This window comes from Vulpes lagopus, chromosome 4 (genome assembly GCF_018345385.1).
Source record: "Vulpes lagopus strain Blue_001 chromosome 4, ASM1834538v1, whole genome shotgun sequence".
Classification (NCBI taxonomy): domain Eukaryota; kingdom Metazoa; phylum Chordata; class Mammalia; order Carnivora; family Canidae; genus Vulpes; species Vulpes lagopus.
The window spans coordinates 139,295,667-139,322,030 of NC_054827.1; the positions used below are offsets into that span (position 1 = coordinate 139,295,667).

A 26,364-nucleotide genomic window follows, 5' to 3' on the forward strand; every position below is an offset into this window, starting at 1 on the left:
TGCTAACCTATATTTCTTAAAAATATTTTATTAGAATCACTAATAACTTGTCTCTTTCATAGTTTTTCCTAAATAATCTTCGTGAATTGGAAATATATTTTTGCACTTCATGCAAGGCTATTAACACACAATGTCACTTTGTTTTCAATATGGTTCTGAAGTTTCAACCAAAATGTTGTGTCTTTTTTTTCCCCATCCTTCATCTGGACTCTCTACCCTGTTAGCATATATGCACCATTGCCTGTCTTTGGGAAAAATAAGGGCCATTTTTCCCCCTTTATATTATGCCTCATGAGCTTTCTGAACTTGTTGACTTTTAACGTGGTCACAACATAAGCGTTACATATTCAATTCTCCTTTAATAATAAACAGTGAACTGCCAGTGTACACATTCCAAGCTATCAATATGTTTATTCCTATATGTTATTTTTGTGAATTAAAATGACTGAATTGCAGAACAAGAATTTTAGGTGGTAGCTATTGTAAATTTTACCCAAACTGACATTTTTAGGTCTTGTTTTCGTCATCACTATGTCCAATATTCGCTCAGGTCTATTTTTAGAATAAGCTTGTATAATTAATATTTATACTAAGATATTGTATGAATGTTGCAATTCCTTTTAGAAACATTGAGCATATTGGATCAACCTCTACTTCTTTAATTAATTGAAGACACTTTTGGCTTGTTTCCAGTACTTTCTTAAAATCAATGAATGTGAAGTAGTCTGAATTTCAATTTCATAGGGCACTTTCCCTTTAACTGATGAACATAGTGAAGATATTCTATAGTTAGCTATCCGAGAAGAGTTCTGTATTTTATTCTTCTTAATATGTAGTTTGAAGCCTAGGCAATTAACTTAATATTTTAGTGCTTGCTATATGAATACCTATGTGCCAGGCAGAGAGCAAGATAGAAATATTAAATTAGCCAATTCTATGCATTCTAAAAGAAAATAACTGAGTAATCATAATAGGTACTTCTATTAGTGGAATATCACTGTATAAACTTTGCTACATATGACCAATGCCAAGTACCAGAATGAAGGTCCATCTAATACAAATAAGGGACAGTGTTAAAGAATTCTGGTGAGCCATTTTATCTTGACAAATAGTGCTGCATTTTTTGCTGAATTGTGCTTTTCAATAACATGATATCCAATAAATGCAGAAGTAACAAAGTGACAAATGAGATAAGAAATGATATATAATTAAGATACTTTTAAAAGTACAGATAGATACAAATTTGTAAACATAGTATTATAGAGGAATAAAAATAAACCCGAGCTATACACTCCAACATGGATAAATCTTGGAAACTTAATAGTGAGAAAAGTAAAACAAAGAAAGTGCAAAAATTCTAATGCATTTTAATAATGTTCAAACAATTTTTTAAAATAATAGATAATTAAAAATACTATCATGTGTCAAATATTATAAAAACTAAGCAAGGAAATGGCAATCATAAAATGACTAAAGCATAAAAACCTGGGTAGGTATAACAGGTGTGGTCATTGTTGGGCAGACGGAAGTAGGAACCCTCAAAATGGATAGCCTGAGGCTAATAGGTGGTGTCACCCTTCCCCCATATATCATCCTGGATAAGTTCCTAAAACTCAAGTCACAAACAACTGGTAACCTACCAAGACCCGCCTAAAAGAGAAAGAACACTAGCATCAGCCAAAAACAGGAACATGCACCCTGCCTCACCCTATCACATAAAGCTACATGTCCCTAACCACCCCATTTTTTTCTTAACTTGCACAGGCATAAAAACCCATACCCTTCCACTACTGGGTGTGACTTCCCTGACTCTGGCCTCCTCTCCGAGTCACAAAACCTCGCCCAGGAGCACTTCCCATTAAAGCACTCTACCGCCTGGCTCCGCTGTCGTTTATTTTCTCTGCCGATCATTAAAAGAAAACCTAACAGTCATGTTTTACTTCATGAGGAGATGAGTTAGTAGATAAATAGAATTAACCAGATTTTTTAAAAGTTAGTAAAACTTTAGCCTATTATTTCTTAATATAAAATATATGATTTTCATAAAAAATGTTTATCTAGAAAAAAATTAAAGATTAATTTCAGGCTAATCATAAGATTCATATTTAGTTTTCTAGTGAAGAAAAAGCCTATGTTTTTCTTGTTTTCTTTTCCTCCTAGTTTCCATTATTATAATGTGAAATGAGGAATGTTAGATTGAAAAAGTGAACTTCTCTACAGACGAAAATCATTACCTGATTCACCCTCCAGGTACAACAGATGGAACTCCTGAAGACATGCTCTGTTGCCTTGAGAAGGAGTAAGAGTCATGCTTACTTCTGGAACACACTTATTGGCAGCCCTAAACAATACAACACCATGGTCAACACTTTGAATATTTGCAATTACATTTTCATAATTGTGGAACTCGTTCCAAGAGGCAATGCTGGTGTCTTAGCAGGCATTTTAATAAAGCTAAAATATTAGCAAGGCACAAAACATGGTTGAAGCTTTACCCTTAGATGTGATTTTTTTCCTATATATTCCTGCTATTATAGGCATGACAAGTTATCTTTTGATAAATAAATATATATATATATATATAGTATATTTTACAATTATAAGGGAAATGGCTCTGCTATTTTTTAATCTTATTTTTTAAGATTATGCTTCTTTTTTATTTCAATTTTTTTAAGTTTTGTTTTTCTTTTTTTTTTTAATTAATTTTTATTGGTGTTCAATTTACCAACATACAGAAAAACACCCAGTGCTCATCCCATCAAGTGTCCACCTCAGTGCCCGTCACCCATTCCCCTCCAACACCCGCCCTCCTCCCCTTCCACCACCCCTAGTTCGTTTCCCCGAGTGTCAATGTTACCCAGGGCAATTTATACGTTTAATGCAATCCCTATCAAAATACCATGGACTAAAAAAAATCAAAAAAAAAAAAAATACCATGGACTTTCTTCAGAGAGTTAGAACAAATTATTTTAAGATTTGTGTGGAATCAGAAAAGACCCCGAATAGCCAGGGGAATTTTAAAAAAGAAAACCTTAGCTGGGGGCATCACAATGCCAGATTTCAGGTTGTACTACAAAGCTGTGGTCATCAAGACAGTGTGGTACTGGCACAAAAACAGACACATAGATCAATGGAACAGAATAGAGAACCCATAAGTGGACCCTGAAATGTACGGTCATCTAATATTCGATAAAGGAGGAAAGACTATCCATTGGAAGAAAGACAGTCTCTTCAATAAATGGTGCTGGGAAAATTGGACATCCACATGCAGAAGAATGAAACTGGACCACTCTCTGTCACCATACACAAAGATAAACTCAAAATGGATGAGAGATCTAAATGTGAGACAAGAGTCCATCAAAATCCTAGAGGAGAACACAGGCAACACCCTTTTTGAACTTGGCCACAGTAACTTCTTGCAAGATACATCCACGAAGGCAAAAGAAACAAAAGCAAAAATGAACTATTGGGACTTCATCAAGATAAGAAGCTTTTGCACAGCAAAGGATACAGTCAACAAAACTAAAAGACAACCTGCAGAATGGGAGAAGATATTTGCAAATGACATATCAGATAAAGGGCTAGTTTCCAAAATCTATAAAGAACTTATTAAACTCAACACCAAAGAAAGAAACAATCCAATCATGAAATGGGCAAAAGACATGAAGAGAAATCTCACAGAGGAAGACATGGACATGGCCAACATGCACATGAGAAAATGCTCTGCATCACTTGCCATCAGGGAAATACAAATCAAAACCACAATGAGATACCACCTCACACCAGTGAGAATGGGGAAAATTAACAAGGCAGGAAACAACAAATGTTGGAGAGGATGCGGAGAAAAGGGAACCCTCTGACACTGTTGGTGGGAATGTGAACTGGTGCAGCCACTCTGGAAAACTGTGTGGAGGTTCCTCAAAGAGTTAAAAATAGACCTGCCCTACGACCCAGCAATTGCACTGTTGGGGATTTACCCCAAAGATTCAGATGCAATGAAACGTCGGGACACCTGCACCCCGATGTTTCTATCAGCAATGGCCACAATAGCCAAACTGTGGAAGGAGCCTCGGTGTCCATCGAAAGATGAATGGATAAAGAAGATGTGGTTTATGTATACAATGGAATATTACTCAGCAATTAGAAACGACAAATACTCACCATTTGCTTCAACGTGGATGGAACTGGAGGGTATTATGCTGAGTGAAATAAGTCAATCGGAGAAGGACAAACAGTGTATGTTCTCATTCATTTGGGGAATATGAATAATAGTGAAAGGGAATATAAAGGAAGGGAAAAGAAATGTTGGGAAATATCAGGAAGGGAGACAGAACATAAGTTTTGTTTTTCAATATACTTCTTGGAATATAAAACCTCTTCCAATTTTTAAGAAGTTTACCATCTAAAAATTAATCATGTTCTTATTGTGTCATCTCCTCATGTTGCTTTATTATTATTATTAGTAGTAGTAGTAGTATTTAGTATTTTATTCATTTATTCATGAGATACACAGATAGAGAGGCAGGGACATAGAGAAGCAGGTTCCCCACAAGGGACATCCTGGGACTCCGGGATCACAACCTGAGCCAAAGGCAGACAGTTAACCACTGAGCCACCGAGGTGTCCCTCATGCTGCTTTTTAAATTAAAAAATCAAAATAAACATGAAGTATCTTTTCCTTGTGTTGGCCCATCTGTTGGACATATTATATATGAACCATGGCAATAGTTTTACAAAATTTATTGATGTTTGTTAGAATTTTTTTTTTAATTAACTAATTTTTCTCTCCCTTATCTAGATTCCTTAGCACTCAGACTGTTGGAAATTTCAATAAGCCTTACCCAGGGGATGTGTTTAGTACCTTGTAGGGTCCCTCTCAGATCCTTGAGTCCTCATTCTGCTTGGGGTTTTGCAATGGGTTCTGGCACAGGTCTCTCTGTAAAAACTGACACTCCATGGTCTCTCCCCTTTAAAGTTCAAGATGTCACTTGTTTCCATGTTGATCTATAGGTTTAATGCAAACCAAAAAGCTATTTTTTGAATATTAACAAGCTTATCTTTTGAATATTAACGAGGACTGACTTCAGGACTTACCATAAAGATAGAGTAATCAAGATGTTGTAAAATAGCAGAAATAATAGATAGCCTAAAGGAACAGACTGGAAATATTTATATATATATATATATATATATATATATATATATATATATATATATATTTGATCTTTGACAAAAAGGCAAATGTGCTAAAAGAGAACAAGAAAGTACGGTCTTTTCAACAAATGGTTCTGGAGTAACTGAGAAGCTGTCTGTAAAGATAAAATAAAATAAAATAATAAAATAAAATAAAATAAACTCAGGCAGACTCTTTACACTCTTCACAAAAATTAACTCAGATTGGATGATAAACCTAAATGTAAAACATTTAGAAGATTACACAGGAGGAAGCTTAGATGATCTTGAGTTTGGCAATAACTCTTTAGATACAACACCACAGGTATTGTCCATAAAAGACAGAACCATTAAGCTAGATTTCATTGAAATTATAAATGTCTACTTTGTGAAACAAGTGCCAAGAGAATAAAAATACAAACCCCAGACCGTGAGAAAATATTTGCAAAAGATGTACCTGACAAAGGACTGTTATCCAAAATATACAAAGACCCCTTAAAACTCAACAATAAGAAAATAACCTGATTAAAAATGGGCCAAAGACCTTAGGAGACACCTCACTAAAGAAATTATACAGATGTCAAACATATGAAAAAATGCGTCACATCATATGTCATCAAGAAAATAAAAATTAAAACAAAAAGACACCACTACATACCCAAAACCCAGAACACTGACAACAGAACATTAAATGCTAGTGAGGATGCGGAACAAGGGAATGGTCTTCCTTTCTGTTGAGAAAGTCAAATGGAAAACAATTTGGCAGTTTCTTACAAAACCAAGCAAATTCTTACCAGAGATCCAGCAGTTGCACTCCTTAGTATTTATCCAAAGAAGATGAAAACTTATGTCCACAGAGATGCCCATAGCAGTTTTATTCATAATTGACAAAAATTTGGAAGCAAACAAGATATCCATCAGTAGGTGAAATGTCAAATAAATTGTAGTACTGACAAATAATGGAATATTATTTATTACTAAAGAAAATGAATTACCAAGCATGGCAAGGTATGATGGACCTTGAAGTACATATTACCAAGTAAAATAAGTCAATCTGAAGAGGCTACATACTGCATAATTTCATTTATATGACATTCTGGAAAAGGCAAAAGTGTGAAGATAGAAAAGACATCAAATGGATGGGGGTGAAAGGGAAGGGATGGATAGGAAGCATACAGAATTTTAAGGCAGTGAAGCCACTTTATATGATGGATACATGTCATGTATCCATCTCTAATGGTGGATACATGTCATTATATAGTTGTACAAACCCATAGAATATACATCTAGAATGAACCATAAAGTAAACCGTAACCTTTGATTAATTATGATGTATCAATGTAGGTTCATCAATAAATGTTCATGATCAGAGAGGTAATTAACGTGTGAAGGTAGATGGTAAAGGGAAATCTCTCTCTTGTTTTTGCCATTCTCTTAAAACTGCTCTAAAAAATAAGGTTCATTAAAACAAAGAAAGGTGTGATCTCCTCATTTATTTGTTCTTCTCTTTCCCTGACTCAAACATCAGTTTGCTCATTTTTTACTTTCCTAAGATTATGTATCTCAATAAAATATTAGCAAGCATGCATTAGCCTCAGGCTTTGCTGCCTAAGGATCCTGGGCTAAGAAAAGGGGGACAATGTTTAAGCAGAAAAATAAATGAAGAATCTCTTTATGTCGTTGGTTCAAAACCTAAAATCTCTAGAGGGATGGAGAGGAGTTCTAGTATAGACATTTGAGAATGGAACATATAGAAAAAATAAATAAATAAAAGGAAAAAGATTGGAAAAAAAAACCCAAGGGGTATATGAGATATTTGAGGTTCTGAATAAAAACTACAATAGCCAATCATGAGATTCATGTAAATAAAATTTTTTAAATAATATTTTAGAATAGTATTGACAGCAATTAGTGTTGTGATCCTATCCCCAGGCAGTCTCCAAGGAAGCTCTAACATATGAAGGAAATAATTTTTACTCAAGAATTTTCAGCAGAAAGTGGTATAAAGATCAAATATGGCCAGATGGCTTTCTGCATTCAAAATGTTGGTATATGTAATCTATCAGTCAGAAACTTGTTATGAAAAATGCATATAAATATTTAATTTTAGGTTTGTATGTTTGTACCAATCTATCAATAATATTAGTATTATTTCAAGAGCGAATGCTCAGCATTCATTACTTTACCTAAAAAAATATTTTGGGGTCAATATTTTAAATACTTCAACCTCTGTGATTATCCTACTAACCTGTAATAATTTTGATTTGAGGTAAATAAATCTTAAGGTTTTGTAACTTTTTCTCATTTTAAAAAGGCTCAATGAAATTTTAGAAAATATAAATTTACAAAAAAAAACCCATATAGTTTATAATTGTTAAATACTTTAAAATATCTTTTATTCAAAGTGTATTTTTTCTAAATTTATTTATTTGCTAATAAAACCAGAAATATTAAGTCATGCTAAATTTCATATCATACAATAGCACTACGAAGTTATCTAGCAATGATCTATCTTAAATAGAGTTAAGATAGGTGCTATCGCTATGCAGGAGAGAATCATACTGTAACAATTGAGTGTTACATAATTTTTTTTACTTTGTATAAAATTACTACTCTATAAAAAGGCTTTTATCAGTGATAAGCTTGGAAATTTAACAAAACTTTGAAACTAACATAATGTAACTTATTCATAGAAAAACACCACCACCAACACTTTATTAACATTGAAATCACAAGACTATTTCTCCATTTGGATAAGAAAGGTCGCAACCCCAATAGGCTTATGGACTATGAAATGAAATGCTATAATGCTCTTAAGGAATTAAATGATCCAGTCATGAATCACACACACACAAAAAAAAGGATATAAATTACCAAAGTATTTGTATAATTGTAACGTGCAAGTGCCTATTATAGTACAATAGTATAGGCTTCTAAAATAACTCTATAAAAGAACTCTACTTCTAAACTGTAGAAATATGTTCTCTTCTTCCTATTTACAACTATTAGGTCATTCATTTAACTTTTAAAATATCCACTTAATACAAGCTTTTTAGCTATTTGAACAAGCAACAGGACTCTATTCCTACTGTTTACATCTGAAGGGTAGACTTCTAGGGTTAGAAGTAGAGCCTATAAAAAAATCCAATAATAACAAAATGCAGTAAAAAAATTGTTAGTGTGCCCTAATGATCTGCCAGCTACCTTTCTGAGAAAACTGAAATTAACAAAACATATAAAATACCTGACCACAAAGAGCTTACATTTCCTTCTGAAATACAATAGTGAAAGAAACAGATAATAGAATAACAAATGTATGGTTGATGGTGATATGAGTCACAAAGAAATATAAAAGAGGTAAAAGCTACTGGGGAATGCCAAGATGGAGGCTAATTTTATTTTATATGGGGCAGTTATATCTCACTTATGAGATGTTATTTGCACAAAAACCACAGGAAGTGAAGGAGAGTGTTATGCAAATGTAAAGAAAAAGGATGCTCCATACAGAGGAAATAAGTACGTAGACATTGTGTGAGCAGCTTGTCTGTTACATCTGAGACCAAGGAGGAGTTCTGAAAACAGTTTAGTTACATCTGAAAACAAGGAGGCCAGTGAGGAGTTCATAATGTGGAGAGAGGAAGAGAGTATTGATCTATGACCTTCTAGTACATAGAAAGACTTTCAATTTTAATTTTAATATTTATTTATATTGCATATAAATAAAAAAGATACCAAAATATTTTCAGCAGCAGAATAAAACCATCTGACTTGATTTTTAGGCTAAGTTGCTGTACCAAAATAGACTTGAGGGGAAGGAGGAATGGTGCAAGTGTGGAAGTGGGGTAATCAATCAGGTCCATAATCCAGGAACTTGTGATAGTGTTTTTACCAAGTTGGGTAATAATGGAAGTGGTGAGATATGGTTTTGCTTTCTATACATTTTGGTGAATATTTTGATGAATGAGATGGGGTATGTGCTGGGCAGACTGTATCAACATTTATTTTATCTGCACAAACAGAAGGATGAAGTCTTCATTTCCTGATATAGAGAGAACTTTGGGTTGAGATGTTCTTTCTGATTAAATAGCATAGTGATGATTAGGATTCAGTCAGTCAGTGAAAGGAACAGTAAGCATAGTGCTTAAGAGGTAAGGGATAATAATAAATTTGAAATTGATTTCATCAAAGACCATTGTGTTGGATCTTCTCTTTATATGAGTAAATAAATGAGTGAGGCCTTCTGGGGTTCTGATAGGTATAAAGAAGATTACTATGATTCCAATGATAGAGTTTTCAGTGAAGAGTGTGCAATCAGACATATTTTATTGAAATAACCAAGTACAATGAGGGTAGAAAATTGGAATGACAGAAAACATAAAAAAAAGCAGAGATTTTTAAAAGAGATACAGGACAGCATAGAAAAGATAGTCAAAGGCATTGTAATAGTGTTGTATGATGACAGATGGTGACTACACTTGTGGTGAGCATAGAATAATGTATGGAGATGGTGAAAACCCGAAACGAATGTAACACTGAGTGCCAGCTATATGCAAATAAAAAAAATTAAATCATTTTCATGAAAACAATGAAAAGAGGGGCAAGAACTTGAAAAATGATTTTCAAAAAGAGTGAAGATGAGGCTAAGACATGCTCTTGACCTTGAGGGCAACAGCATTTGGGAGAGTCTTCCCCATTTTGAGAAAACTCAGATGAATCAATGTCAGGAAAGAATCAGTTTTAACTAAAGCAAAGAGCTGTAATGAATTTTCAATACATAATTTTCTGACAGGATAATTCTTTCCTGTGAAACAGAGCATATAGAAAACAGGGAAGAAGCCTGGAAGCAAAATAGATTATACTGAAAATAAGAATTAGGAAAAAGACAAATGATAAAAGACTAAGTTAAGAAAACTATAGTCTGACAGGGACCTAGTGAAAATAATTTTTAGTTTGTAGTTTAATGTTTTGAAGGATAATCTAGAAAGATACTTCTAGAGTCAAAAGCTGCTTCCTTTATTTATCAGGATTAAATATGGAAATGTCTTAAAAAGTAAAAGAAAAATATATGTTATATTAACACTAATCACACTAAAGCTTTGCTGGTTATATAAATATGATGAAAAATGGATTTTTTTATTATTTATTTATTTTGTACACATTTAAAAAAAGCAACTTGTACACTTGTAACTTTTAAAATTGAACACTTTCACTTTCCAGTGAAACAATAGAAAATTTAAAAATAAACAGGAACAAAATTACAATAGAGAATATCAATTCCAAATAAGGTCCTACGAGTTCTGCTGATTCTCCCATTGAGTGGCAGGGTTTAAGTCACCATTAGGAGATAGTTTTATTTTAAAAGTGTCATCTTAAACTGCAAGGATGTCCATTAAACATGCCAAAGGAGAAGCCATGGTGTCAAAATGCCCACTTAATCCACCCAAAGGACTCAAACCCACCCTTTGCTGACCTTCTAAATCCCATTTTTCTGAGTTTTCGTCTTCTTTTTTTTTTTTTTAAACAAGAGAAAGTAGAAAAGTACATATTGGTAAATGCTGAGTATCCATATTCACATAAAGACACAGTGTAATCTCTGAGCCCAGTATAGAGAGAAAGGAGGATAAAAGCTAGAATTCTATGCACTACTACAATGGGGCCTAGTACCCTCCAGCTTCCAGCAGAGCTAAGGGTGCAGAAGGGTTTCCTTTTTTCCCACAGAGCCCAGTGGTGTTGATTTCATAAAGTTTTTGTTGAGACAGGAAGGATAAAAATGAATTTGGAACAGAAAAGGGTAGGGATTCTTTTCCTGCTGTATTCTGCTCAAAGGGAGAGAAAAGAGGCTTCAAAAAACAGGGTGAATGAGTACAAGAGGAGGAGGGAAAAAAAAAAGAGATGCAACTTGCTACCAGGGACTGGAGAAAATTTTTAAAAGGAAGGTTGGAATCCATCAGTGTTCCATTAGTTTTCTTCTTCATCCTCCTCCCCTTCCTCCCCCTCAACATCATCTTCATCTTCTTCACCTTCATCCTCATCTCCTTCTTCATCAGTATCTTCCAATCCTTCTTCATCATCATCATCATCACCATGATCTTCTTCTCCTTCCCCTTCTTCATCATATGGGGAATTTGCATTTGGGGAACCAAGTAGTACTGCAATGGATTTGGCCAAATATCACTGTTGATGACCTCTCCTAACTCATCTGCACTTGCATCAGAATAGTCAGTAAACCAAGTGCAGAAGCTCTCTGGTTCCCTGCACTGTCTCTTCCAGCTGGCTTTATTCTGTATTTGACTTGAATGTTTTCTCAAAGTCTTTCCCCCTTAATATTTCTTGCAGAGCTGGTTTAATGGTCACAAATCTTTCAGTTTCTGCCTACCTTGGAAGCTCTTTATCTCTTCTTCTATCCTGAATGAGAGCCTTGCTGGATAAAGTATTCTTGGCTGCATGTTCTTCTCACTTAGGACCCTGAATATATCCTGCCAGCCCTTTCTGGCCTGCCAGGTCTCTGTACAGAGGTCTACTGTTAATCTAATATTCTCCCCATATAAGTTAAGGATCTTTTGTCTCTCACTGCTTTAAGGATTTTCTCTTTATCTTTGGAATTTGCAAGTTTCACTATTAGATGTCGAGTGTTGAATGATTTGTAATGATTTGGGGGGAGGGGAACCTCTATATCTCCTGGATCTGAATGCCTATTTCCTTCCCCAGATTAAGGAAGTTCTCAGCTATGATTTGTTCAAATATGCTTCCTGTCCCTCTGTCCCTCTCAGTGTTTTCTGTAACCCCAATTATACATAGACTCTTCCTTCTGAGGCTATCATTTATTTCCCTTAACCTTTTCTTATGGTCTCTTAATTGTCTTTCTCTTTTTCCCTCAGCTTCTTTCCTTGCCATCAACTTGTCTTCTATGTCGCTCACTCTGTCTTCCATCTCATTAACCCTAGTCATTAGGACCTCCAGTTTGGATTAAATCTCATTTAATCTGTTTTTAATTTTGACCTGATTAGATCTACATTCTGCAGTAACAAAGTCTTTAGAGTCCTTTATGCTTTTTTTCCAGAGCCACCAGTAGCTTTATAATTGTGCTTTTGAATTGACTTTCTGACATCGAATTGTAATCCATATTCTGTAACTCTGTGGCAGAAAGTACTGATTCCTTCTTTTGTGGTGAATTCTTCCTTCTAGTCATTTTGCTCAGTACAGAATGGCTGTATGAGTGGGCTGACTCAAGAATATCAACCATTACCTAAGTAAATTTCACCCCAGATGATTCTGACAAGGTCAGAGATCAGAAAATGAAAATAAGATCAGAACAATAAAATAAAAGGACCAGTAAAGTGAAAAACGAATTTTAAAACGAAGTAGTAAAAATAAAAGGCCAAGAATCCCAAAGAAGAAAGAAAAAAAGAAAAAAAAGAAGAGAAAAAAAACACATAAAGAGGAAAAAATAGAAAAAAAAAAAGAAAAGAAAGAAAGGGAGGGGACCGGGAGATGGTGGTGGTGAAGAAGTTGTAGTGGAGGGAGAATGTAGTCTACCTGAGACATGAGCAGATTTTACCAAAGAAGACATACACATGGCCAACAAGCACATGAGAAAATGCTCCGCATCACTTGCTAATAGGGAAATACAAATCAAAACCCCAATGAGATACCACCTCACACCAGTGAGAATGGTGAATTAACAAGACAGGAAACAACAAATGTTGGAGAGGATGTCGAGAAAGGGAAACCCTCTTGCACTGTTGATGGGAATGTGAACTGGTATAGCCACTCTGGAAAACTGTGTGGAGCTTTCTTCAAGGAGTTGAAAATATAGCTACCCTATGACCCAGAAATTGCACTACTGGGGATTTACCCCAAAGATACAGATGCAGTGAAAGACCGAAACACCTGCACCCCGATGTTTATAGCAGCAATGTTCACAATACTCAAACTGTGGAAAGAGCCTTGGTGTCCATTGAAAGATGAATGGATAAAGAAAATGTGGTCTATGTATACAATGGAATATTACTCAACCATTAGAAATGATGAATACCCACCATTTGTTTTGACGCGGAAGGAACTGGAGGGTATTATGCTGAGTAAAGTAAGTCAGTTGGAGGACAGTCATTATATGGTTTCACTTATACAAGGAATATAAAAAAAATAGTGAAAGGGATTATAGGATAAAGGAGAGAAAATGGTTGGGAAAAGTTAGAGAGGGTGACAAAGCATGAGAGACTCCTAACTCTGGGAAACAAACAAGAGGAGGTGGAAGGGAGGTGGCTGGGGGGATGGAGAGACTGGGTGATGGGCACTGAGGGAGGCATTTGATGGGATGAGCACTGGGTGTTATACTATATGTTGGCAAATCGAACTTCAATTTAAAAAATGTATATATAGGGCAGCCCCAGTGGCCCAGTGGTTTGGTGCCGCCTTCAGCCTGGGGTGTGATCCTGGAGACCCAGGATTGAGTCCCATGTCAGGCTCCCTGCACAGAGCCTGCTTCTCCCTCTGCCTATGTCTCTGCCTCTCTCTCTCTCTCTCTCTGTGTCTGTCATGAATAAATAAATAAAATCTTTAAAATATATATATACATAAAAATATATACATTAAAATATATATTTTATATGTGTATATATAAAACCTATATGTATATTTATATATACATGTGTATATATACATATATATGTATATATACATTAAAACATGTATATATGTATATATATACATGTATGTATACGTACATGTATATATACACATAAAAAAATCCTTTACAGATTGCCATTTGATTTCAGTGGACTTTGAAGATGGATCACCATTCTCTTTCAGATGAAATTTTTGGAGAGAACTTTATTTTCAAAGGAAGAGTTTTCATCAAAATAAAAATCTATCCTGTAAGCTAATTTAATATCTTCAAATTCTGTCACTCAACTCTCATCAGATAATGCAACGCCTCTTCATCCTCTTCCCCAAGCAGCGCTGACACTTGTGGATGGTTGACAAATGTTGTTACCCCAAAATTGGGGATATTGGCGATCAATTCTGGTCTCTTCTGAAAAAATGGTTGGCGGAGTTTGTTATATTTCTCTTCTACTTTCAAAATCTCCTCACTCGCTTTTTCATTAAGTCTGTCTATTTCATTTTGTACTTCATCAATATGTTCAATTGCTTCTTGCTGTTCTTTTTCTCCTTTTGACAAATGCTGAAAGATCAATGTCTCCTCTGGCTTGGGGGCAGGAGGTAGCCTTGGTTTCTTTGTTTGAGGCATGAGTGAGGACATGCTGTGAGGAAACTCCACAAAACCAGGAGAGCAAAAAGTAGATTTTAGTGTAAATTTCATCATCAGACATAAAGATCAATTCAAAATTATAAAAGAGTAAAAGGGTCAACTCATCAGTGTATAGTAATTCTTGACTTTTATATACCTAATCACAGATTTGTGGACACATGAGGGAAAACAAAACAAAAATAAAAACAAAACTTACACCTTAGAAGAGAAACGGAAAAAAAAAAGCCAATTATGTCAGAAAATTTCAACTTTTATTTCAATATTATATAGACAAATGGTCAGCAAATTAGTAAGATACAGAAGACTTGAATAAAATTATCAGCTAACTAGAAATGACATAAAACACTTCCAACAACAGCCAATTACACACATTAGTTCATGACTTTTTTTGAGAAGGTCAAAATTGATAATGTTCTAGTCATACCTCCATGTATCAAGATTGAGAGAAGTAGCATATTTCTTGACAGACAGCTTTTGAAGCTCAGTCAAGTAGCTGTAAAGTAAAGGGATTTGCAAATCATGTATCTGATAGTGGACATCTAATCAAATTATTAAAAAATAAATAAAGATAAATTAACCATACTAATAACAAAATCGAATACCCAATTTTATATGTGAAGAAAATAATTGAAGAGATATGTCACCAAAGGTAAATGGATAGCTTATAAGCATGTGAAAAATTGCTCAACATTTAGACATTAAACAGATACAAATTATAATCATAACGAGTCATGTCTACTTATCTATTAGAATAGCTAAAATTATAAAGGCTGATTATACCTTATCTGAGCTAGGCTGTGAAGCAACAGGAAATCTAAAATGTTAAGAGCACATAAAACATGTTCCAGTTACATGAACTAGTCATTTTACTCCCAGGCATTTGCCCAAGAGAAACAAATCCTATGTTCATACAAGAACTTGTACATGGATTTCATAGCAACTTTATTTTTAAGAATTGGCAGCTATGCAAATGTCCATCAACAGAGTAATGACAAATTATGATCTATCCATACTAAAGAATACTTCCCAGCATAAACGCAAACTATTGGTATTTAGGATTTGGAGATTCTTGAATTAATTATGCTGAGAAAAAGAAGTCAGGCAAAGCATAAACTTTATGATTCCATTACTATAAAAATCTAGCAAATACAAACTGATGTGTAGTCACAGAAAGTTGCTGAATATATTAGTCTGATTTTGGGGCCCCCTCTGTTCTCCCATAACTTCTTACACTTGGATCTCCTAGTATTTGTTACACCATATGGAAACATGAACTCTTTTTCTTATCCTATCTTACTAGAATAAGTATCCTTGGAGCTTTATGGACATTTGAACTCTCAGTTATTAGCAGAAATTCTATCACACAGTAAGTTTTCAAATATAAAAGCCAGAGTTTTACAATGACATCTAAGCCACATGATCTGGCCACTCATTTAACCTGTGTGACCTCTCTCCCCGCGACTCTTCAGTCACGCGCGGTGGCCTCCTTGCTATTCCTCAGATCTGCCAGGGCATGATCCAACCTTTGGCCTTTGAGATAGCCAATCTCTTTGTCTGCAGTGACCTTATTGCTGAGAGCTCTGGCCAAATCTGTCACCTTTTTACACCTTTGCTCAATTGTCATCTTCATTGGAACTACCCTGATCTTCCTATTCAAAATTTTAACTTGCCGTCCCTGCCTACCAATCTTGATTTTTCTCACACTGATCTAATTTTTATTTTTCCCCATTGTACTCATCATTTTTGAAAGTACTATGCACTTTTTAATATTGAGGTTTGTAAGTTTTGTCTCCCCATTAAAATAAAAGTTCTATAAAGCCAAGTGTTTCATTTGCCAGTGTAATCTAAAGTAATATCTACCGCATAATAGGTTCAAAAGACATTTGGTAATGTTCTGAATAAATTAATGTTGAGAGAATGCTTAATTTCATAAATCACTTGGACAATTTTCTCCAAAAAATAAACTATGTAAAACATACCTTAAATTTACTTTCACAATGTTGTATAGCATATAATAGACAATATACATAAGCCTTAAAGAAACAGCCATATAAGTAACCAATTGATACCTACTTAAAAACTACATAATACCACGCTTCTCAGAACACTCAAAGGAAATAAATTTTTTAAAATAACAGATTTTTTGGTAAATAATTTAATAAAATAAAAGTTTCATTCAGCTATGGAGATCATAATAAATGTTTTTAATAAGCATGAAATTATAACTCTGAAGTACAGTAAAATGAAACCACCTGCTAAGGGTGAGAAGACAAGAATAAACATCATTTTTCCAAATAAGGGGAATTTATTACCTGTTTGAATCAAAGCATATGGATTTGTTCACATTAGCAATAAAGAAATATGGAGCCACAAACCATAGAAAGTCATATTTTAGATTTCTAAAGGACTTGAAAGTGAAGGGTATACATCTTTTAAATGCTATATAATGCTACATAATGACAAGATGACAGGTTGTGACAAATAGTATTTTAAAAGCTCTACTCATAATGGAGTGGAAGGTTTCATTTCCCTATAATTTTATATATGTCATTAATTTACTATATCTGGATACAACATATTACCAAACAGATGTTCATCAAGGACTAACTCATTTTTAATGGAACATAATAATTTGAACCTATATCTATTAATCATTTTTCGATCTAACATTTATAATCTAGCTAAACATTTTATCAGTTGCTGACAAAATTAAAAAAAGAAACAGAATAAAAAGGAGTTTGGAAAAATAAATTTCTTTCAAAATTGCATTAAGATGAAAATATTTGCTGATATTTTAAAAACTTTAAATTCAGCTTTCATAAGCTGAATATCTGACCCATTCACACAATATAAAATTTTTGGAAAAAATAAGAGAAAATATGACATATCTTTTAGATATTTTTGAAGGTATTGATAAAGAGAAGTTGTTTGTAGTATATATATTGTGATATGTAAGTTACTAGACATGGATAACTGTATAACAATATTTTTTTTAGAATTATAGTTCTTTGGGTGCCTGGTGGCTCAGTCAGTTAAGTGTTTGCCTTTGGCTCAGGTCATAGAGCCCTGCATTGGGCTCCCTGATCAGTAAGAAATCTGCTTCTCCCTCTGCCTTTCATCTCACTTAAAAAAAAAAAAGATAGCTCTTGCCAAAATATGGAATTAACTGGAGCTGGATGCCTCTTCCAAAGTCAATTCTGGAGAAGCCATGAAAAAGCACTATAGTACTGCTTCAGATACTAACAAAAAACAAAGAAACCACACTGAATTCCTGAAAAGACTCAAAGTTGTTCATGACTGATATGTCAGTTACAGACTTTTAGGACAGTTTGTAACTGACCCTTCCCTGCAGAAATCAGCTGGAATGTTAAGAGGCTATCTATCTGAACTGTGCAAAAGCCTTGAAGGTGTAGACTTGAAAATTCTTTATAGAGACTAGCTCCCTAAGGCATTATTCCTCCACATTTTTCCTCAAAACACTTAGGGCTGAAGGATGATAAATTATGAAAATTGCTTCATCCAAATGATGCCTCTTCATAAGGATTTAAAAATAGAAAGAATTTAAAATTGAAACCCTGACCATAGGATATGCATTACAGAGTAGCATCTAGTGGAGATGCTCATTACTAATTCCAAAGTATTTGTGATTCTGAATTCTTGGCCTCATTAGTAAATTTCTTGTTAAATTCTGCAGTTCTTCTGTGAAGTGGCAATTGGCCTTCAATCTTTTGTTGGTGCACATTTTTAGGTAAAGTGAGATGTGTGTGCCCAGAAATATACAGTATTCTTCATATCTCATGGGGGTGTATTGAGTTTTGTTCAATGGGATTTGGACAGATGTTTAAATAGCCTCTTCCAGAGTTGGCCCTGAAGAATATCTTCCATTTGGAAGAATATCTTCCTTTTTTCTTCTTTTTTTTGATTCTCTGAAAAACCTTGGCTAATATACCACATCTCAGTGATATCAGAAGTCAAGGCTGTCCAAACACTTATTTGGAAACACTTGTATAGCGACAAGATAGAAGGAAGCTGCTCAGTATGTAATGAACTTTGAGTAAATGAGAAAGAAAACATCTTTGTAATTAAGCTACCAGGTTTCACTCTTCTTTATTGTTGTTTAGGAAGTCCTAGCACACAAAATACATTGATTTTATGGTGGCTTGATGATCCTATGAGAAACTGAACTCATGGGCCAAAATAACTACACACATGAAAAGTAGAATTACTTAACTGAAAAAGACGATACGGTGGACTCTTTAAGCCAATTGAAGTGTTATTGGAACTTATATAAAAATAGCTTAAAATTAATATGATAAAATAATAATATATACATAGGGAGAAAAGAAGGATACTATACTGTGTAAATAAATTAAATGAAAATTGTTGAAATAAAGCAGTCAATGGATAGCAAGATGAATACAGCTATAAAATGAATAAATTAATTGTAAAAAAAAAAAAACCCAGATTAATGACCTCTGCCAAAATGCAGCACAAGAGAAAAAAATTAAAGAAGAAAATATTTAAATAAGTACTGAGATAAATTTTGGAGAATTAAAAAAAGATGAAAGCTATCTGATTGAAAGAATGTCAAGGGATCCCTGGGTGGCGCAACGGTTTGGCGCCTGCCTTTGGCCCAGGGCGCGATCCTGGAGACCCGGGATCGAATCCCACATCAGGCTCCCGGTGCATGGAGCCTGCTTCTTCCTCAGCCTGTGTCTCTGCCTCTCTCTCTCTCTCTGTGACTATCATAAATAAATAAATAAATAAATAAATAATTAAAAAAAAAAAAAAGAAAAGAAAGAATGTCAAACATAAGAGATTAGAAAAAACAGTCATATATATTCTGGTGAGTTAAAGAATATCAAAGACAGAGAGGAGCATAAAGATGCCCAGCAGATAGAACAGATCACCTGAAACGTACAAGACTAATACTGACAGTAGAATCCTCAATAGTAATAGCATATAAAAGAGACAGCTTGGTGTGTGTATATGTGTGCTTTTTTAAGTATAGATGGATAAGAAATTTGAAACTAGATACTATACATCAAGCCAAACTATTGATTAAATTTGAAAGCACAATAAATATACAATGAAGCATGTTAGGTCTTGGAACATTCAATACACGGAGACAAACACCTAAAAAAAGTTTTTGGAGGACAACTCAATTTAGAGAGAGAAGACAGCATTATGTCTTCAAAGCCATATTTGGGAGGAAGGATTGAATATAATAAACACTGCAAATATTTCTTTAATCCTTATGTTATGAATTTCCTAAATTTAAGGAATATTTGTTCAAATCTTTATCTTTAAATAAATCCCAAGTAGCTTTTTCAGAATTTCTGGACAATCAGGCCATTTTGATGCGAATCTTTTTGTCACTTATGGAAATTTTGATTGTACTTACCTGTAGAATGCCTAGCCCATTGTTATAGCCATTGTACTTGCCAACACATGGGTTTTGGGTGTGTGTGTATGTATGTGTGTGTATTTATTTATTTTGATTTTGTTTAATTTTGATTTTTGATTTTTTTAGTTTTCTGTATGATTTTTAAGTAGATGAATTTCAATAAATTATAATTCATTGAAATTTATCTGAGATTATATACAATAAAGTGGAATTTGTGTGAACTTAAGAAGTATATCTCCATCTTTTAAAAAGAGTAGACTACTCTAAAAATTGTTCAAAGAAGTACATTATATTTGTTATTAAATTTGATAATATACAATACTGTGCTTATGATCCTGTGCAACTATATCAAATTCTACTATTAATTCACTTCAATAACTATCGTAAGAGGAAAAAGGAATATTTTTCAGAATGAATATAATTGTATTTTTCAGAATAAAATATAGTTTTATTCACTGAACAGAGAGAACAAATGTCAAAGTTTAACAATTTGTATAATACTTTTTAATACAAATTGAAATTAAATCTGATCAAAGTTTGTAAAGTTTTAAGTAAAATGATAGCAGCTCATATCCTTGAAAAGTGGTAAGTATCCCAAAACATTGCTTAGAAAACAAATTTGACATCACACTTCTCTGAGGTAGGTTGGAAATATCCTTTGGTTACATTGTGGTATAACTTGCCCTAGTGTATCATCAAACTATATATTTTCTTATGTTCCTCAGAACATTTTGTCATTATATTTTATTTTAGCCATTCTGATAAGTGTCAGTGATATCTCTTTGTAGTTTTAATTGCATTTTCCTGATGACTAACTTTGTCAAACTGTATTATTTTGATGTGTAGTGTTCTGAGCTTCTTCAGTTCAAGACCATGTGACCACTTGGCAAAAATATAGCTGCAAGCATACTCATAGGCCAACTCTTATTTAGAAATAAGAAGAACATTACTATTCATTCCAACAAAGAATAGATTTGTTATGCAGTGGGGAAGAGAAATGGGACAGGCCACTTCTAGCAACTGTATATAATGTCATTTTAAAAATATACATATAATATCATTTTAATTTTAATTTTCAGTATAATATTTTCCAAAGTATGCACAGAACATATATGTACTGTAAATTGTGAGCATTTTAAGCAATCAAGATATAAATATATGTATATAACTATGGAAATTGATCAGTTTTAAGTTTGTGACAGCCAAAATTTAACCTAAGAGTTTACTTTAAATTAGCCAGCCTTTTCTGCATTGCTAAGTATAATAATCAAGCATTAATAAGAAAAAAATAATCTCTGTAAAATTACATCTGGGTAATGTACCTGGGTGCATTACATCAAGAAGTTCTCAGTCACCAATCAAAATCTAAAATTTGGTTTGAATGGCATGTGATTTTTAAAAACTGTCATAATAAAAAAAAAGTTTTTTTAAAAATTTTCTACATTGTGTTTAATAAATTGCTGTATTCATCCTAACTGGGAATGAAGTAGAATACCGGACATTTCATCTCAACTGTAGCACTTTTAACTGGTAACTCTTGAATATACTTTACAGCAGTATAACAGAAACTAAAGATCAATGATGGTTCATAAAACATTTGTTATGATTCACAAGGAAATAGGGAGTTTGTGCAGAAATTCAAATTACTTCATCAGTAAACATATTGTTTATTTCAGCTAACTTTATATATATGCCAAGTCTCTCAAAGAAGGAAGCAACAATTTACATTTTCTTTCAAGCTCCTTATCTAATTCTGTGGTCCCAGAGCACAGAGTTCAAAGAGAAACTACTTTGAGTAGCGCTAGTTTACACATCTCCTAATAGTCCTTGAATTTAGTGAAATTCTGTCCAATTTTGTTAATTTGATGTAGTATAAGATAAACATACAAAAGGATCATCCTTAATTTATACAGATTTCCAAACTCTGCACTTCCTGCATAAGGCCCAGCGAGGTATTTTCAAAAACAAACAAACAATGCCGGAAGCACTATGGGGTCAGCCTTAGGCAAAAAGTGACTCACAGCCCACCTTACTATATCCCATGAAGTAGACTGTAGGCTCTGAATCTACCACCCTGAGGCTGTGTTATCAAATTCCTTAAGTTAGAAAGTTTGAAAACCAGTTTGTGTGGGTGCATTTCTTTTACAATTTGACAGACATTTTGTTGTTTGTACATTTTAATACTTGATTTTTAGGGTATAATAATTCTGTTTTAAAATTCATGATGATTTTGAATACTGTTTGATAATTGTACTAATGTGGTATACTCACTCTTCCTAGGACACATAAATTATAGATTGGTAGTGCTTTTCAGATCTGACATCTTTGAGTAGTTGAGGCTTCTGCATAAATGCAATAGGAAAAATGACATTCAAGTTTATGATATTTTCTATAAATAAATTAGAATGCACTGGAGGCCTGATATAAATTGGGAACATGAGACTTCAGTAAGAACTTGTTTTCAATTCAAAATACATTTTAAATAGAAATATACTTCATATACTTTTAAATATGAATATACTTCATAAACAAATGAGTCAAGAGTCATAAACTAATGATGATTCTAAATGTTACTTACAACATTTTGTTTTTAATATATTTTAAATATTCTACACAAGACAAAGTGGATCCAAGTTATCTTCAGGTAAAATAAGATTTGAGAGAAGCATATATCTCCTTCAGTATTTATAAAGTACCATCTCCATGTAAGGCAACGTCCTCAACTTTATGGAAAACATAGGAGCAATAAGATGTGGCCCTTCAAAAAACATACAATACTAAGATTTAAGGGATGAAGCAGCATGTTTTGTCTCAGAAAAAACGTTGTACCTACTGACTTTACTGAAACTGTAAACTTATTACTTTCATTTTCTATCACATTATCCTACTGCATTCAGGATGCTATAACAGACATGCTATAGAACTGAGTGGCTTATAAAAAAACAGAAATTTATTTCTCACAGTTCTGGAGCTGAGAAGTCCAAGATCAAGGGACAGGCAGATCCAGTGAGAGCCGGCTTCATTATAGATGGCTGTCTTGTCACTGTAACCGCCAACCCCCCCATGGTGCAAGAGACAAGAGTACTCTCTTGAGGTCTCTTCTAAAAGGGCTCCAATCCCACTTATGACCTAATCACCTCCCAAAGGCCTCTATGTTTTTGGTTTAATACCATCACCTCCAGAGTTAGATTTCACCATATGAATTGGAGGAGACACATTCACATCATAGCATATATAAACAGAACAAGACACAAAACAGCAACAAAAATACTCCTTTTAACTATTATTTTCAACTATATAAATATTACAATTTAATTTGCTTCTATATAATATTAAATAATCCGAGTGATTCATTTATATCCAATGCATGTGAGCCCATTTAAATTTGCTTACCCAACATATCCAGCAATATATTTCTTTAGATTGTCTCATTTGTTTTTCTCACAGGACTTACCACAATTAGAAGGTAGATGATAGATAACAGAAAGATGAATACTTATACACATTTTTTCCTGTTAATGATACCCATGAAAATAAAATTTAAACTCAAAGAAACTTGTCTTGTTTGGAATTTAATATCCAGTTTTTACTTAATGCCCCCCAAAACAATCCAATTAAAAAACAGGCAGAAGATATGAACAGACATTTCTCCAAAGAAGACATCCAGATGGCCAACAGACACATGAAAAGATGTTCATCATCACTTATCAACAGGGAAATGCAAATCAAAACTACAATGAAATACCACCTCACACCTGTCAGGATGGCTAAAATCAACAATATAAGAAACAAGTGTTGGAGAAGGTGTGGAGAAAAAGGAACACTTGTGCACTGTTGGTGATAATGCAAACTGGTACGGCCATACTGGAAAATAGTATGGAGTTTCTACAAGAAGTTAAAAACAGAAGTACCTTATGATCTAGCAATCCCATTACTGGGTGTTTACCCAATGGATACAAGAACACTAATTCAAAGGGATACGTGTACCCCTGTGTTTATAGCAGCAGTGTTTACAATAGTCAAGATATGGAAGCAGCTCAAGTGTCCATTGACTTATGAATGAGTAAAGAAGAGGTGGTACATATATACAATGGAATATTAGCCATAAAAAGGATGAAATCTTGCCATTTGCAATGACACGGTTGGAACAAGAGTGTAATGTTAAGTGAAATAAGTCAAAGGAAGACAAATGCCATGTGATTTCACTCATGTATAGAATATAAGAAACAAAACTACTAACGGAGGAAAAAAATGAAAGAGAGACAAAGCAAGAAACAGATATTTCATTATAAAGAACAAACTGATGGTTACCAGGGGCATATTGAGTGGAGTGATGGATTCAATAAATGATGGGGATTCAATACTGCACTTGTCCTGATGAGCACAGGATGATGTATGGAAGTGTTGAATCACTATACTGCACACGTCAAACTAAAATAACAGTGTATGTTAACTAACAATAATTCAAATTAAAACATTTTTTAAATAGATTTTATTTATTTATTCATGAAAGACAGAGAGAGTCTAGAATTACCTCTCCCCTTTATACTCCCTCTATTTATTTTGAGTCATTAAACGAAAATGTCCTGAATGATATGGACCTTAGCCTCCCTCCAATTTTTTTTTTTTTTAAGATTTTATTTATTTGTTCATGGAAGACACACACAGAGAGAGAGAGGCAGAGACACAGGCAGAGGGAGAAGCAGTCTCCATGCAGGGAGCCCTATGCAGGACTTGATCCTGGGTCTACAGGATCAGGCCCTGGGCTGAAGGCTGCGCTAAAACGCTGAGCCACCCAGGTTGCCCCCAATTTAAATAACAGTGTGAGAGAGAGAATGGAGTCCAGGAGGAAGAAAAAGAAAAAAAGAAAAAGATAAGACTATTTACCTTTTATGTACTAGTGAACGTATAGTCCTTCCACAGAAGCAGCTCTCTGTTGTCTAGTTCCAGCTTCATTTGTGTTTGGTCATATGTTTGGAGCTAGATAACACTATGAAAAATTGTGAAGTGTTTGAGATTTTTTTTTTCCTTGTTTAAAAATTAACACATGAGTCTGCTGTGGGTACATAGGTGCTGATAGAAGACACAGACTGGTTCAGAAATAATATAGTTTATTATTCACAGCAATAGCAGTAGCTAGAATATTAACAGTATTTGTGCATGTGTGAGAGAGGTTATATATCAGTTCTGAGCCTCAATCCCACGTGAAGATGTAAGAGAGGCAGATAATACTTGCAAACACAATAGGTTATGTTTAAAAAAAAAAAAGGCATGCTTGCACTTTGCACTGAAGGAAGATACTATCTCTGTCTTCCAAGTCTATTTGATATACAAACGATCTTCAACAGAAGGTCTAGAACAAATAATAAGTGCAGAAATATAAGAGACCAATTGAAAAATATCTCTCAACAAACACACTTTGAGACTCCTAATTTGACAAAAACACTGTGGGATATCACCTGGATTAGGTGAGTTGAATACTGACTGGTTAAGGATCATAAGGAACCAAATATTTTTAAGCAGTTCTGGAACCCAATAAAGTTCAGGTAGGTGTTATAAGACTGAGGAAAGAAGCCACCAAAACCTGAGCCCAATTATCCAAGATGTATGATTTTGATTCTAGTCTCTGTGGGGTTATCCCCTGAAGGCAATGTCTTTAACTGAGTTGGATTCGTTCCCTAAGCAACATACCCCCATATATTGTAGGAGAGGAATAATACGTAGGAGGCAAAATATCACATGGAAATCCCCTGATCTTCAGTGGAATATACAATCAGTTCCTCTGGGGTGACTTTTTTCCAGAGCTGACTTCCCACTTGAGGGAAAATGTTAGTGCCTCCTAATAGATTTTAAGTAGGAAATGTGGCAAAGGGAAGCTTAAATTTCATTTAGATAAGAAATAATTTCAAAGTGCTCCTGTTCTTGTTAACATTATAGACTCCTCCCCTAATCATGATTTTATTTGGTATTATATGGTGGTGACTTCAAATAAAATAAATGTAAAGGATTCACCTCTCTTACTGTAGAGAGTCTGTTGGTAGTTTAAGGGTGACAATACTTAAATTTAGAAGAGATGGCCTACCAAGTATTAATAAATTTGGAAATGGAGTGAAGATGACAATCCTCTGGGATGCCTGGGTGGCTCAGTGGTTGAGCATCTGCCTTTGGCTTGGGTCATGATCCCAGATTCCTGAGATTGAATCCTGCATCAGGCTCCCCATGGGGAGCTTGCTTCTCCCTCTGCCTCTGCCTCTCTGTCTGTGTCTCATGGGAGGAAAAAAAAGAAAAAAAAAAGAAGAAGAAGAAGATGATAATGACAATACTCAACCAATGAGACAAAAAAATAGGTCCAAGCTATTTGCTATGATCAAAAGGGGTTACTTTTGGACAAGCTAAAGAAACCATCATCTTTTGGAAGAAGAAACTGGGACTACTGATATTTTACAACCAATTATCAAACTAAGGATAGAAAGACTAAGTTGTAGCCAAAATCTTATACAAGGCAGCAGAATGA

General features: G+C 34.1%; 1 pseudogene; it reads right to left on the reverse strand.

Annotated features, from left to right (window-relative positions):
• Positions 1 to 11,130: 11,130 nt before the first annotated feature.
• LOC121489857 lies at positions 11,131 to 24,756 on the reverse strand (annotated as a pseudogene).
• Between the last annotated feature and the right edge of the window lie 1,608 nt (positions 24,757 to 26,364).